Raw genomic sequence first — 13,108 nt, 5'->3', positions numbered from 1 at the left:
AATTGCAGAAAGATGCATCTAACTTGAGGAATAGATGATTTATTAAGTGTTTTACAGTTGATGTGGTTCATCATTAGTGCCCCCCCCCCCACTACTATGGTTAATTATTAGACGCCTAATTCTTATTATTAATGTTTTGAATTATCTAACGATCTTCTATGGAATTTCATTATTTTCATACACTTGTATTTATAGAATTTTTTTAACTAGATACGTACTGTTTTATAAGGTACCCTTCTTTTAATATACCCATCCTATTGTTATTAAAAAAATACGAGATAAGTCCAAGACTGCAGTACTCGGTTCTGTAATAAGGATTTATAATCTATGATGCCTAGATGCTACAGAGGTTCACAAATTCACCTTTCGGTATACAACTCTGTTGAAAAGTCTCTCTCACTTGGTATGGAAGGTTGTGGAACCTATTTGGTGTTTAAGAACATATATGACCATGCATATTAGTCCTAAAAATTATAAATGACTGATTTCACGTGTTTCCACTCTTACTGAATGACTTGGGTTCACAAGTCTTCATACAGCTCATTTCCGTGATCTTTAAGGATCCTTTGCAGTATTTTCCAAGGATAAATGTTTTGTAAATGTTATTGCAATAAGCATATCAAGAAATTATAATTAATGACGATAAAAAAAAAACAAGAATTAACAGTGATTTTTAATTGTATTTAAGAAGGATTTTTATTAAATACTTTAAATTACCTATCATGTAATTACTAATTACAAAGTAATAATTTTGATAAAAAATGAAAAATTTTTTGCCTTGATTTTTCCCTGGGAAATGCCCAAGGTTAATATGCGTTAAAATTAGTTAATGATTACAAGTTATTTTTACTTCTGATTTTAAATTTCGATTACAGCCATATGACCTTTTTGTATATTTCATTTATTTTACAAATAGTATAACACAAAGACATTGAGAATCTACTAGTAATAAAAAATGTTCATAAATTGACGGATAAAAGAACATTATTTAAAATGGTAAAATTTCCGTGCACCACAATTAATTAATTTTACTTGGTTTTTATTATAAGTAATGAACTATAACTATACTTACCATAATTAAAAGTCAATGGATAAAAATGTTAAATGAAATTTTGGAATTGTTCAGGATTGCTACTTTTTAACAAAATAATAAAAATATATGGAATTTTCTTTATATCAAATAAGTTATAAGATTAAATATCAAATTAGAGGTACTCTAAAATATACTACAACTTAGATATGACACTACTAACAATTTACTAAAAAATGTCAGTTAACAGTTTAATTCGATCATCTCTACAATTTATATCAAAAGTTTTATAATATTATTAAGAAAATTGTCGAGAAAAAATAATACATTAGTAATTTATTTTATATGTCGTAAAAGAAAATGCGGAAAAGTAAAGTAGAATTGAGAGTATTTAAATCAAAAATTTTAATTTTCAACGTATATTAATAATTAATATATTAGTTAAGGAAATAATTCAGTAATTTCACCAAAATATTCATTATTAAACTTGTGTAAGCTGGCAAAATATGATAATAATACTTATTCATAACATATCTAGGTGTACATAAGGAGTTTTTTTTGATCGGTGTGTCAGTGTGTGTTAAGCGTTAATAATGTTAACATTTTTCCCGAAATACTTGTCCATGATTTTTGGTAATTTTTTGTAACTTTTTGAGTTAAATTTATTTAACTTTTAATTTATTTATATAAGTAAAAAACAAGCATAGATTTAGACCAAAGGTGTCCGTTTCTACTTATTTATTACTCTATCAGTCTAAAACACTTGTTGCCCTTAATGATCATGTTCAAATGGATTTAATTTATACCGATTATCAAAAGGCTTTTGATAAAATAAATCATAACCTTCTTTAAAATAAATCATTTTTATTTGACAAATATGGTAAATATATGAAATGAATTAAATCCTATATTAGTTTTCGTACTCAAGCTTTGAAGTTATCATCATTTGTATCAAATGAGTTTTTAGTAACTTTATGAATCCCAAGGTTTGCCCCTTGGCCTTCTTTTATTTATATTAATGATCTATCTTTTTTTTTTTTTGATAGTTCGGTGGACATTCTTTTGCTTAACTATTTTCTAGGATTAAATATCCAGCTGATACCTTAAAGTTACAGTTAAATTTAGATAGATTTATTACTTGGAGTTTTCTTAATTGTTTATCTCTTAATATAAATAAATGTGGTGTTATAACTTTTACTTGTTCAAATAATGCAATTACCCATTAATTATAAAATTATCGATTGTATCATAAAAATAGTTACTCTGTCAGATATCTAGGGATTACTATTGTTTCCAAAATGCCTTTTTCATTATACATAGATAATATGATAAAAAAACTTTTTAGATGTTAGGTTTTATTAATAAGAACACAGAAGATTTTAAAAATATCAATGTATTTAAAAATTAATTTTTTTCATTAGTTAGATCTAATTCTGAATTTGGTTCAGTTGTATCATCACCGAGTTATTTTTCATATAGACAATTAATTGAGTATGTTCAAATCAAATTCTGTAAGCTATTAAGTTAGATATACCTAATAACTTACAATTATTCCGATTGAGATTCACTTCTTCTGAATTAAGGAGGAATTTTGCAGAGATTATGTTTTTATTTGTTTAATAAAAAAGTTTCATCGATTCCTATAAACTACTATCAATGATTAGTTTTACAAGACCAAAGCGTAGTTTAAGAAAATCTACCTTGTTTCATGTTCCATTTTATAAAAACATCAATAATTTTTTTCAAGGACTCTAATTTTAACTAATCTTATTTCCGAGAAATTTAATTTCTTTTTTTTTGTCACATAATTCTTCTAAACAAAATTTATTCATAGCTCTTCATCAATTATTCATTTCATTTACATTTTTAATGGTATATTATAATTTTAATACTGTTACTATTTATTTAAACTTTTGTTATTTGCCATATGCATATTTAATATTTTATCCTGTTCTAATTTTATACTTGCACTGTAAAATGTATTTTTCTAAAGGGTTCTTGTACCTGTTAAAAATAAAAAAAATGATTTATATATATATATATATATAGTATATCTGCTTAGATTTAAATAGTTCAAAATAATACAAATACTATATTTTAAAGGATACTGATTACGATGTTCTGGAAATAAATAATTATTAAAATTTTCTCGCTATATTAATTAAAATATTTGCTTTATTAATTTTTAACTGGAAATAAATTTCTTGAAAATTTTTAAATATTAAGGTGTTTTTTTCAATTTAAAGCTAAGAATTTTCATTTACCATTTTAATTGATACATTGGCGGATTTCAGATTTGAACGCAACTGACGTTGGGAAATCCAAATTTTAATTAATTACAGATTGTTTGACTGTGATCTTATGAAGCCTCTCGCTAATAGAGTTGGAATTCACTGTTGCTCGTTGTAATAAATTTAAAATAAGAATGTGTTTGCAGCAAGCGATTTGTATTTGCATACTCGCGATGTGTGATGGAACGGGAAATGTATAGGCCATAAAGAATACAGTGTTAGGTAAGAGAAATAGAACACTTCATTCGGTGTGTAATTGAGTTTAATTACTCCAAGAGTAATCTTTAGATTTCGATCTTTCCGCACAAATCACTCTGACATCCGTTCACATACATACGCAGGTACATGTAGGCACTTATATATACATGCGCTATAACCTACATATATCGGCGACATAATGGAAAATTGCCTCACACGCGTTGCTTTCTAGAGAGAAACAAAGCATAGGTACACTCAGATACACTTACCTCAGCTGTATTTATTTTATGCTTACTACCTATAGTAATAATAATGAATGTAAATTAATATTAATACTCGTGGCCCGTGTCGCTCAAATTATAGTTAAACACAAATAAAGCCTCTAATCTCGATGATTCGGTCGATATATCTTCACGGATTTAGATTTTTTTTTTTAATTAAACGAAAAACATTTATGGTCAGTTCATAAAACATGGCATCCGATCAACACCCATTATGTAAAGAGCTTATGGATAAAATGGGTCAGTTCATTGATTTCAAATTCATATTATGTAAATTGTCTTTTCTCATTTTGGAAACACAGACAAATCATTTTTCAAATGACAAAACATAACAGTACTGAACATGTGCTAAAATGGTAATTGATACTGACGTGTTCGCCGACTCTACTGAAATATCATCGATTGTTTTTAGTATCGTTTGAACCGGTTACGCTTTTTTTTTTTCATAAAAAAACCATAATCTTCCCGTTGTTGGCTTTAGTTTTGAAGGACAAAAATCTAGTGGAATCCGGGCAAACTGTAATGAACACAAAACTATAATAACGAATGGACGATCGATTTGTGATAAACGCGTAGAATAGTGAGCAGGTGTATAATTTCAATAATTGCACACTACAAACCGATGATTTACCAATAGCTTATAGCCGTTACTACTTTATATAAATACAGTAATTTTGTATCATTATTGAAAATAAAACTGATAATAACCCGTGGCGACACTTATGCAAAAGTTCAGCCCACGGAGTTTCAATGAAGTAATAATTCAAATATGTATTTATGATAATTACCCCTTTTTGAATGGCCTAAAAAGCAATAACCCAGGTCCTATTGTTTTTTAAATATATTATTGCAATGATATTGTAGTATAAAATTGATTTTTAACAATTTACTCGTTAAAAATATAATTTTAAATTATTCGTAAATTTGTAAATATCACTTAAACATATAAATAGTTTCAAGGTTAAAAATGCGATCACATTATTTTCAAAATATATTTTTTATGGTTCAGGTCTGAATATTTTATGATACTTTAAAACTATTCGTTTAAAACAGCCTTGTCATCCTTGGACATAGAATATTTCCTACGCCCAGGTCAAGATCTGATTTGATTTTTGTCGCTAAAATAAAAAAACAAATAAATTCATTTTAAAGTAACAAACGGACCGTTATGTACGACGTACAACCCTATAAAAACGGGCGTTCCATTATTTGTGTGTTGTAATGTTCAACTAGTCTAAGTGAGTTATTGTCACAGAGAGTCATTATAATTTGACGTCACACCGTAGTAAACATCCAGAGAGTACTAGTTTCGCAAATTTATCTGTTATTCGTCTAATACATATATAACCAAGTGAAAGACAAAAAACTTCAAATAAAACAATAAAGTAATCTCCAGCATGGAGTTCGTGTCCGCATTAATATTATTATACCTACTGCACTGCAGGTGTTGTGTTCTTCATTGCGTATACAGATTCTGGTCTTTGATGTAACACTATACAAACGAACAACGTTTGTGCGTGCAACCAGTCTTTCCAGCCGCGGATATCGTAATGCATAGTGACACAGGCGAATCGGAATTATTATAATGACATACGTAAATACCGATTGTTGATCATGAACAATAAGTACAATATCGTACCCCCCCCCGGTGATGACAGAAAGGAAAACTGTGAACGGGTTAGAAAAACAAAAACTCACTCTAACACGCTGCGGGAAGCACGACCCGAAGGATCTGTAGACGGACGATGACCAAGGTAATAATAATAATAATCAGAATTTGTCGTTCACACGGAAAATCAAGAGTCCGAATAATTCGGACCTAAAGCGCGCATCTCCTTTTTTTAGTGTGGCAATAACAAAAAAAAAAAAAAAATGACAACTGCTAACAAACGGAATCTCCTATTGTCCGTTTATTTTTTTTGTATTTTTCTACTCGTTTCGTTAAGTTTCGATACATTTATACTTTTATTGCTCGTCAATAGAACAATCGAAACATACGGCATTGCGTTCGCTTATTATTGAAACCCCCATCATTTATAATACATATATACATCTAATTCATTTGTTGTTGTATATAATTATGACGGCACGGAGAAGACAAAACGAATCGAAACGGTGACATTCCACCGATCGACAGCCGTGAGAAACCGACTGTTACATTCAGCGTGGAGTGTAGCCCATGTGAGCGTGTGTTATTGAAAAATACCAATATACCGAAACCATTAAATTTAACAGAAAAAAATTCCTTCTTTATTATCGTTACGCGCATTTTTTCTTATTAGTCTCATGGCTTGTTTTTTGTTGTATTTCACCGCATTCATTCAATCGAAAATTTGCAGGCAATAACGGTCTTCATTACCGCACTAAACGCCATACCGCCGCCACCACACGAAACTATAAACCAGTAATAACGTTGCATACTTCAAATGTTTAGTTTTAATAACGCTTTACTGATGCTATGTCAGCTTATCAAAGTTCTATTGATGAAAATTAAAAAGTTTTTTCGTTTATCTTGAACATTTGATATGTCTATTTGAGTCTAAACATAATCTATTGATCAAATCCAAAAAATAAAATTATATGTTATTAATAAATGAATACACGACTAGACAATGGATATTTTTTCGAGTTACTAATTTGTGGTATACGAATCGTTCGTACAAACAAAACAAAAAAAAATGTTGAAAATCTTCAAAATTAGACCCTGGACTGATGAGAAATATATTTTGCTGGATTGTCAAGTGCACAGTGTTTCGTTAATAAATAAAAAATACATGTTCTTTCCTTGTTTGCTATTTTTAAAAGAACGCTCCGGGCTGACACTTATTTTTATTATAGAATAAGAAAATGTATAAATACAGAAACAGCGGTGGCACTGGCGCCTGGAGTGTAAAATTTCGTAGAAAATTGTTACGAGGCTGAACTTCGGACGAGGGTGAAGAGGAAAATTGAGAACACACGGAATGCAAAAACTAATGTCTCTCGTTATTCGAAACCACTTAAGTAATAATTCATATATATCGCCTCCAAAGTTGTTGTTATAGTTGTCATCAGCGACAGCATAAGGGAAGTGCACGCCAAAAAAAAAAAGACAACAAATAAATAACTAAAAATAATAATTCTATTTGCGACTGTAAAAGAATACGATAATTGGTTAAAAGGGACTCGAAGAATTGTAATAACTTTCTTTCCGTTTATCTGAGGATTGCCGAATTTCAAGTGGGATACGTCATCCACCCTTGGCAATGGGATTGAGGTATGCAAAATTAAGGGAAAATTGAAAAAATGTTCATGAGGCATTCTAAGGCAGAGTTGCCCCCACCCAGTTGATCCCTCTGCTCTTTTCCTGCCACATCATGTTGCGAATAAGAAAGCATAAAAAACGCAATCCAATTTTGAAGAACGGCCCGTTTTTCAGCGAAAAATAATGATATTGTCATTGTTTCTTTTTATTATTAACATTTCGTGTAGATTTTACACAATTTCTGACAAGACCGATATACCCAGAAACCTTGTTCGTGAATTGGAATCGAGTAGCCCTAGTACACCTTACTATGGACACATATGAACACAGCGTTCTCTAAAACATTAAATGCGGTCTAGACTTGATCGCAGTGACTTGACCTCAGTGGTTAATTGCAACACTCCATTTACATTAAACATTTTTATAAGCGTTGCTTCACTTTATGAGTATTAAATGAAGTATATCGCTTAGTAATTTTTATGTCTCCATATAAGAATTCGGCAACGCTAGAAAAAATGTTAAAACGTTAAAAATGTTATAGATAAAAGTAAAAATACAATGTATAGTAAAAATTATGGGGTTTCTTTTATTTTATTGGTAGCATAATGTAATGTGTAATTGTGTAAAACGAAAAAATCTTCAATTACTTAAAGTAACATTTGAAAAGTTTTAACGGCTTTTAATCATTTGATGGTTTATTCCCTTTATTAATAATTTTAAGATGGCTATACAAAGTTTAACGATTATTGAAACTAAGGCAAAATTTTAACTCGTTTAAAATATGTGCATCAGAAGTTGGTTATATTGTTTTAACTTGTTGCTGTGGTACGTATTTTTTTTAATCATAAAGTGTTAAAGAAGTGCCCTCGATAATGTCAATAAATGTAATACAAACAGTGATTATTAAGAGCAGTAAAAAAAAAAACTATATTTTATGTACAACAATTAAAGACGCAGAAGGAACAGAAGTCCATCTACTGTATATACATACAATGATTACTGTCGGGTTTGTTTAAGGCGGTTTGTGGGGTAGCGGAATGGCCGAGAGAAGCGTTACACTGAACAGGAATCGAAAATTATCCCAAGGCTGAGTAGAAAGGGGAAAACTCCTTAAAACAGTTTTGGAATTTCTCGAAGCCGTTTTTAAGCGCATTAATTAAATTTGTTCAGAGTAAACCGATAATTTATGAAAATAAAACCATCTGGAAGCGGTGCTCAACAACTCTGTGTGTGTGTGTGTGTGTTCTATGCCGAGCAGCAGATAGAGAGGAAAAGATAAGCGTAAACTGGAGGGTATGCAAAGCCAATATTTTCAAAAGCGGCGAAGGCGCTAAGAGCGACGGGAAAAGTGTGGTTTTTTCTTAAGAGATGAAAGGGTTGAAAATATGGATAGTATTAAAACGCGAACCGATTTATTCTGTTCCCCTCAAATTCAGTGTGTACAGTTCTTCTTCTTCTTCTTAATAACACCGTGCCGTTTTTAAATGCCCACGTAAATTTAACAACTTTTGTCTGATCATAAATAAGGAATTATTGATTAAAAACAAAGTTGTTTAATGTTTAAAACGGACTGACGTTACACTGTGTAAAAATGTTGTTAATAATAATAAATGATAATTTCTTATACATGAGGAACATTTCATTTCGCAAATAAAAAAATCAACTATTTCTCATACCTGTTGTTACTATTAACTCAAAATACAATAATAATTTTTCAAAACATAATGAAACCTGTTATTATGCGCTGAAAATGTTCACAAGAAAAAAAAATTAGCAATGGCACACCACTTGCTTTTTTACTGTTAGCGAATATTTTTTTATAGAGCAACCAATGTTATGAACAAAAATTGGAAAACTGAGTATGCTATTTTACGAGGTAATAAACCTGTTTTTGTAGTGCTGTATCGGCCAGGGCTTTTAGACGAGTCGTAGTATAAAACATTATTGTACTCAAATATCGAACAGTAAAGGCATAACTATTTTATGGGTAAACGGAATGGACTATAAAAACCTAGCCCAACCTATTCTGCCGAAACCAAACGTTGAAATCGACTGGTTGCTGGACACAGACAATGTAAAAAATATAGAACGTATTTTTGTGGATGTGAACATTTCAGTAGTTGGAAATTTTGACAATGGTTCATTTGAATTTATGATTTGGTCCGCAAATTATTATTACGTTAGGTTGGCAACGAATCAACTGGAATTTCATTTCCAAGAATTCTGAAAATTGGAAAAAAAAAATTTTTTCACATTCACACGCATACTATTTTTTAATAGAATTAAAATTTTGTTTCGTATTAATAACAATAGTAAACAGTTAATTTAAAATTAATATTAATTTTATCGAGTTAGTAGGTGTTTCAATATTTGTTTTAATTTTCACGCAACCTTTTTTTTTATGCAAAATTTTATGAATTCGGGGAGTGGTCACCTCGAGTGGTTAATTAACAAAACACTAAACGACCACTCATAACGAGTCCTTCTGTTAATTATGCGACAGCTAAATCAAAATTCGTGTGCTTGAAATACTCATTTCCTGGAAGTTAAGGAACAATATCCATAGTGACTTTTTTTTTAATTCGGTTTACTATCAAGAGTCTGATCATAATAAATCTTAATTGTTATAGTTAAGCAATAGATTTCTTAGAAAATAAATCATACCTACTATCTAGAGTACGAGACGCATGCGGCTGTCTGTTTAGAATTATTTATATACTTATATAAATGCCGAAATAGTGTACTTATTATTACTCTACTAGCTGTATAAAAAATACTTTAACGGTGTAAACTTTTTATCAGTTAATCATCTCGCATGTAAGCAGATACAGAAGATAAATAATTATTTATACGTTTTAGTTGAAATTTATTTTCTATAATCAAGTGGTCTCTAAGAGATAAGTGTTTCAGCTTTGGACGTACACAATTCATTTCACTGATGACGTGATCCGGGACACAAGAATATCTGGTCTTGTACGTGCATAGCTGATATAATAAACCCTATGGTGTATAAGGTTTCTATGGTTAGAAATGTACGGTATATGGATTGCAATTAAAATTATAAATTGCGCGCGATACAACAGGACGTGGACGGATGAAGTATAATGACGATAAACAAGCGATTAAAAAAAGTATAGTCGAGTAAAGTAGGCAATTATTTTAATTTCGTGTAAAAATGTCAAGAAAACGGGTAATAATGACGCGACGAGCATTATTATACATTCGTTGGTGCACAGAGATATTAATCTGGATAATTGTCCTTGTAAGAGGACTAGTTTTCATTTCGTTTCACTCGGAAAAACTTGGGCGAAAATTGGTTCCTTTTTCGCTATCCATCTTGATACGATTGTGTTTACTACACCGCGTATATTATAATTATTATTATTTTTCCGTCTTTTTCTCTCTCACATCACACGGAATCGTCTTACACGCTCTAATGCAAATACGCACCTTGTCTTTCTATAGTCATAATGGAAATAATAATGATTATTATTGTTCAGTTGTCATATGTACTTGTCATGCGATGATATCGGACGCTCTCAAGACCATCAACCTGTAAACGAACCATTAAAATTTGTACTGGTATCAATTAACAACGGTGGTGATTCGTGGGCCGACAAAAAAAAGATGTGTAACTGATATAAAGCCAGAACAGTATCAGAGTAATAACAAATATATGTGTAATAACTTTTTTTATACTTGCAATACTTACGATATTAGTGCTACTCAAAGATTTTCTCATGTAATCGTAAAATTTTTTTCACAGTTATATTTTTTTTGTTTTTAAACAATCTAAATGCTAAATTGCCTTATAAATTTTAATTTAGAAAGAAGGAATATATCTGGTGAAATTTTAACAATAAAATATTTTTCAAACAAATTAATTTAATACATAATTCTTTAATTATTATATTTATAAAAATATTTTACATTTATAATTAAATGTAAAAGATATTGTAAATATTGTAAAGTTATAAATTCAAAACTCTTTTAAAATTTGCGATTTTATTTCTAAAAAAACGTATTTTTTGTATGTTCGTAGAACAAATAAAAATATATATTTTTGTAATTTATTGCAATATAATTTAATATGTTCCAAAAATATTTTAAAACGAGTAAAAATACACCAAGCGAAAAAAAAAAGTTAATGAGATAAAAGCCTGACTAAAAAATCATGTGATATCACATATGTTTAAATTTTGTCTTTTGTTTAGATTTACTTATTTTTTAATTTGTTAAATTTTTCGTCTCACTACCGCAATTTTCTATGCTTCTTTTACAATTCGTCTAAATGGCCCTTATAATATTTCATATTAAACTATATTATAATATATTATTTTCAATAGTATAACACTTATTTAAAATATATAATTGTAAGTATATATCTTCAATTTTAACTTATATTTTATTGTTATTATGTTATATCCCTACCATATTCTCCAAATATATTTAAAGTACATTACACTTAAAACTCACACAATTTTCAATTTTCTTTTACAATTGGAAATTTTAAGTCACTAAGCATAGCAAATTGCGATATTTAGACATCAAATATACTAAGTTAAAAAAAGGTAAATATTACTAATGAAAAATTTTGAATAAATATGATACATTTGGCCTATTTTTAGCTTAGCGTCTTTAAATTTTTTTTAAGTAGATTATATGACACGAAACTAGATTAGTAATTCTTTTTCTATGTATTTTGAAAGATTTTATGGAATGCTTGTAAAACGACACATCAATAAAACAGTAACAGCTTAGATATATTACTATTTCCATATGTATATATTATTGAACCATCCAATAGGTCTACAGTATATAATTCTATACACATAACATAGATAATAAAAATGAGAAGAGTAGTAAGTTGTGTTTAACAACCAGCATTAGCTGTTTGTGTACCAGACTGCAAATGAATGTCGAGTGACATATACTAATTATTTGACGAAATTCATTATAGTATTAAAACAATTGTTTTTTGACAATGTTTAAGTTTAGAGTGAGCCATTATAGTAAAAAGCGATCGTAAGAAGACCTTCAACAAAAATGAGTCACTGAAAAAAAAACCTTTGTTTAATTTCACGTATATTTACTTTTTAGTACTTAAGTATTTCAAATTATTCCAAGAAAAAAAAGACATTGGTCGCATAAAAGTAAAACAACACTAGAAGATATACGTACGCGGATAGCTATTAACAATAAACAATGTAGTGGTTGAAGTACACAAGCAGCGCGCGATTGTCACTGCCTGGAGATTTTGAAAAGTAAAGCTAACGATTAATCATTTCCATTTATATGTAAAATGTGGTACATATCTTTAAAATGTCTATAGATAATATTTTCAAGCCAACTTATTTAATATAATGCGGCACGTGTAGAGTTCATTGCACGAGATTTCATAATGTTTCAAAATGATATGTACATGAAATATCGTCAGTAATGTAAATAATGCAAGAGTTGTCAAAGGGTTGGTTGTTTTTTCAATATCTCACTGCCAGCGAAGGCAATTGTACCGGTGTTTATGAATTTCGGCGAAAATCCAATATGATACAATGATGTGTAGCCAGGTACCAATAAATATTTGCACGGAATACCGTGTCAGTATTAAAAAAGTTTTGGGTTTGTTCGCAAAAACAAATTGGTAATGTTTCAGTTAATAAAATGGAATCGGCTGCTGACAGATAGTAACGGCAAGTGTTTGATCGCAGGCCAAACGCCTAATGAGTTTGACAGCACTCTCTGCAGCAATGAAACTTTGTTTTGTGCCACAGACACGGTTTGCTGAATATAAATGAAATTTTAATGTTAAATATTTAATTTTTAGCTCACTGCGAACGCAATACGAAGCGTTTATTTTTAGCCGAATATACATAGTATTGTGATGTACATTGAAATAATTATTTTGAAAAATTGTTCTTATTATTTTCGCGATAAAAATATTTACATTTATAACTAGCGGGCTGATAAACATTTTAATTGATTAATTATTTATACACTTTAAATCCTTTGAACAAAATTAATGGCAAACAAATATAGTAAGTCAAAAAATAACGCACTTCAGGGC

The 13,108-nt window shown here is 29.6% G+C and overlaps 1 long non-coding RNA gene across 1 annotated transcript; it reads left to right on the top strand.

The window, feature by feature from the left end:
* Nucleotides 1-12,159: 12,159 nt before the first annotated feature.
* LOC126907577 (uncharacterized) lies at nucleotides 12,160-12,872 on the top strand. The gene is made up of 3 exons (XR_007704568.1): nucleotides 12,160-12,308; nucleotides 12,377-12,611; nucleotides 12,698-12,872. It is a non-coding gene; the product is annotated as an uncharacterized LOC126907577 (long non-coding RNA).
* The last annotated feature ends 236 nt before the right edge of the window (nucleotides 12,873-13,108 follow it).

This window comes from Daktulosphaira vitifoliae, unplaced genomic scaffold (genome assembly GCF_025091365.1).
Source record: "Daktulosphaira vitifoliae isolate Bord-2020 unplaced genomic scaffold, ASM2509136v1 Scaffold_5, whole genome shotgun sequence".
Classification (NCBI taxonomy): domain Eukaryota; kingdom Metazoa; phylum Arthropoda; class Insecta; order Hemiptera; family Phylloxeridae; genus Daktulosphaira; species Daktulosphaira vitifoliae.
Note: the sequence above shows the minus strand (reverse complement) of the source record. Positions and strands in the feature narration are given on the sequence as shown.